We start from the raw sequence: 3,761 nt of genomic DNA, 5'->3' as shown, positions 1-3,761 counted from the left end.
AAATGTGCAGGCATAAGCAAGGTAATTGTGCAGGCATAAGCAAGGTAATTGTGCAGGCATAAGCAAGCCGTACAGGTCTACTAAGCCTTGTGCTTTTTAAATATACATATATAGGTGCAGGAGTGGCTGTGCGGTAAGTAGATTGCCTACCAACCACATGGTTCTGGGTTCAGTCCCACTGCGTGGCACCTTGGGCAAGTGTCTTTTACTATAGCCTCAGGTCGACCAAAGCCTTGTGAGTGGATTTGGTAGACGGAAACTGAAAGAAGCCTGTCGTATATATGTATGTATATATATATAAGGTTTTTAACTTTTAAATTTTCATATTCAAAAGAGACAGAGACTTCAAATTCGATATATATATATATATATATATGTATGTATCATCTCCATCATCATTTAATGTCCATTTACAATGCTGGTATGGGTTGGACAGGTTGACAGGAGCTGGCTAGCTGAAGAGCTGTGCAGCTCCATTTGTCTCTCTGTACATATATCTATACATATAAATTTGACACAGGCAATTCTTTCTTGTCTTGGGATTCATGGTCAAACAGCTGGGTGGAATTGCACGAAAATTTCTTTATTGATATCTGCCTGGATTTTTTAGTCCCTTTCTGATATTGCCATCATTGTCATCATTTAGCATCCATCTTCCGTGCTGGCATTGGGTGGGATGGTTTGACAAGAACCGGCCAGGCAGAAGCCTGCATCAAACTTCTGTGACTGTTTTGGCAGGATTTTTACAGCTGGATGCTCTTCCTAACACCAACCACTCGGCAGAGTGGACTTAGTGCTTTTGATATGGCACAAGCACAGGCGAGGTCAGTTTTGGCAAGGTTTTTACAGCTGGATGCCCTTCCAAATGTCAACCACTTTACAGTCTGGACTGGATGCTTTTAAGTGGCACCTGCCCTGACAGGGTCACCAAATAACTTGCAAGGCAAGAAAAAGATCTTTTTTCAGAGTGGAGGGGGCATTGGAGGGGGTGATCTTGTGTTGGATAATGAAAGGGTATAGGGAGACTGAGAGACAGATACAGGTATGTTGCTGTAGAGGAAGTACAAGGGTACCTGGCCGGAGAGAGAAATAGAAACAGGTGTGTTGCCACAAAAGAAAACATTACCCAACCTGAGGGAAGAACAGGAGAAGGAGAGAGAGAGTGTGAAAGGGCAGGGTAGAGATGGTGGCAAAGTGCCGAGCATGCTCACAAGGGACAAGGATCAGAGGATAAATGGGTTGGTTGAGTAAAAGAAGAGAGAGATATAGATGGTGGCAAGTGCCAGGGGCTTACCTTTGAGGTACAAATGCCATAATTCTGATATATGTACATACTCTCTTTACTCTTTTACTTGTTTCAGTCTTTTGACTGTGGCCATGCTGGAGCACCGCCTTTAGTCGAGCAAATCAACCCCAGGACTTATTCTTTGTAAGCCTAGTACTTATTCTATCGGTCTCTTTTGCCGAACCGCTAAGTTACGGGGACATAAACACACCAGCATCGGTTGTCAAGTGATGTTGGGGGGACAAACACAGACACACAAACACATATATATATATACATATATTATACATATATACGATGGGCTTCTTTCAGTTTCTGTCTACCAAATCCACTCACAAGGCTTTGGTCGGCCCGAAACTATAGTAGAAGACACTTACCCAAGATGCCATGCAGTGGGACTGAACCCGGAAACAAGTGGTTGGTAAGCAAGCTACTTACCACACAGCCACTCCTCCACACATGTGTGTGTGTGTGTGTGTGTGTAGGTGTTGTGTAACCCCAAAAGCTCAAGTCAACATCGATCCAGCTACCTCATGGTCTGCCCAAACAACAACACATGACTCACCAATTAATCTTTCTCATTATACCAAGTCCCCCCCCTCCCACTTTGCACCGTACACCTCCATTGTGACATGCAGTGGTGCATCATATTGTGTGCAGCGTAGCACTTTGGATCCATTGTGCTCTCTTCATTGTCCAGTCTATTTCTGTTCAACCAGATATTCTAGTGGCAGCAACAATTGAAATAGCGAGGTGGACTTAGGTCAGAGTGTGACGGCTCATGTTCTTCTGTATTTATTGTTCATTCTGCACAACCCAACACATTGTTTATGGCCAGAGAAACTATTGATATTTGCAGCTATTTCTGTGCAGATGTGATCTTTGTTTGGGTTGAATGAATGAGAGATTGTGTTTTGGGATGGTATTCTGTTACTGTTCTGGAGCTTTGTATATAAGTGTCTGAGATTTGAAGGATATTTCTTATGCTGTGACAGGGATTTTGGGGGTTAAAACTTGCTTCAGCCATCAACTGTGTCATTCATATTTCCAGGTGACCTTTCATTTTTAGCATTTTCCTGCCGATGTGGTCTAATGTGTTGTTTCATTTTGTTTGTAGTGAGTATATAATGTAAATAAGATTGAGAACCACCATTTGTTTGTTTGTCACAGAAATTGAAATGCTTTTCTTTTTTTTTTTTAAGAGATACAGTAGCATCGTTTTTCTTTGAAGTAGCCTGCAAAAATACATTATAAAATCGATCCTTTCATTCATGTGGCAGACCCCGTTGAGGGACATCGCCAGAAATAATTATTACAAAACCGATCTAAGTTTTAGTAGCATCCTATCGCATACCCTGACTACCTCACCTTCTCCACCCATTTCTCAGCTAGAAGTGTACCCACACTGCCTACCCCACCATGGTATAATGTGATTGTTGTTACTCCAATATGTAGTATACTATATGCTGGTGGTGGGGTGTGTGCAAAAGTAAGTATACTGTTATGAAAAAAAAAAAAGCACATGCATTACTCATTTATTTTTATCAAAAAAAATTTTTTAATTAGTCTCATTTTTAATATTTTCAATGTCCTTATTTATAATATTACATCTATCATAATAATAATAATAATAATTTTACTGTTAACTTTTAATTTTTTTGATAAAAATAAATGAGTAATGTACCTAAATGTGGCAGACCCACAGGGAATGATGCTGCTGTTGTTTTTAACCCCAGGAAGACACCTCCTCCAGCAGGCTAATGACACACTGACTGTACCTCTCTTTCTCTTTTGTCTTTTAGTTGTTTCAGTCATTTGACTGCGGCCATGCTGGAGCACTGCCTTTTAGTCGAGCAAATCGACCCCAGGACTTGCTCTTTGTAAGCCTAGTACTTATTCTATCGGTCTCTTTTGCCGAACTGCTAAGTTATGGGAACATAAACACACCAGCATCAGTTGTCAAGTGATGTTGGGGGGCGATAAACACAACCGCACAGACATATACATACACACACACACACACACACACACACACATATATATACGATGGGCTTCCTTCAGTTTCCGTCTACCAAATCCACTCACAAGGCTTTGGTCGGCCAGGGGCTATAGTAGAAGACTATGGTTATTGTTACAGTTGTTTGGCTATTAATTACTTACTCTATATTTAAATTTATTTTGCGGTTTATGTTGGCTACAAATATTTTCCAATTTTCTGTCTTTCTGTAATGTATTTTCTATGTTATTTCCTTCTTTTATTGTTTCATACTGAATTTTATTTCAGCTTTGTGTGTGTTGGTGGACTGTGGTAGATGCTTTTTTTTTTCCCCTGCTTTTTTTATGAAGTTGGCTATTTCTGGCTTAATTGGATTTGTATCTTTTAGGTTGCCTTATGGGATATGTTTTTTAGAAGTGTCTATAAATATTCCATTGTCCAGCAGAGGCTCTCAAACTTTTTGGGCCCCCACCCCACCTC

General features: G+C 40.5%; 1 protein-coding gene across 8 annotated transcripts in view; it reads left to right on the top strand.

Annotated features, from left to right (window-relative positions):
* LOC106872024 (mucin-17) overlaps nt 1-3,761 on the top strand; it is a 136,842-nt gene that overhangs the window by 88,133 nt on the left and 44,948 nt on the right. Inside the window, exon 1 of one of the 8 annotated variants that reach the window (XM_014918844.2) lies at nt 2,315-2,336. The exons of the other annotated variants lie outside the window; for them this stretch is intronic. The gene's annotated coding sequence lies outside the window, so the exon portion shown is untranslated. Of the gene's footprint in view, nt 1-2,314; nt 2,337-3,761 lie in introns of those variants that run through there. 8 annotated transcript variants of the gene reach the window in all.

Source organism: Octopus bimaculoides, chromosome 4, assembly GCF_001194135.2.
Source record: "Octopus bimaculoides isolate UCB-OBI-ISO-001 chromosome 4, ASM119413v2, whole genome shotgun sequence".
NCBI lineage: Eukaryota > Metazoa > Mollusca > Cephalopoda > Octopoda > Octopodidae > Octopus > Octopus bimaculoides.
Note: the sequence above shows the minus strand (reverse complement) of the source record. Positions and strands in the feature narration are given on the sequence as shown.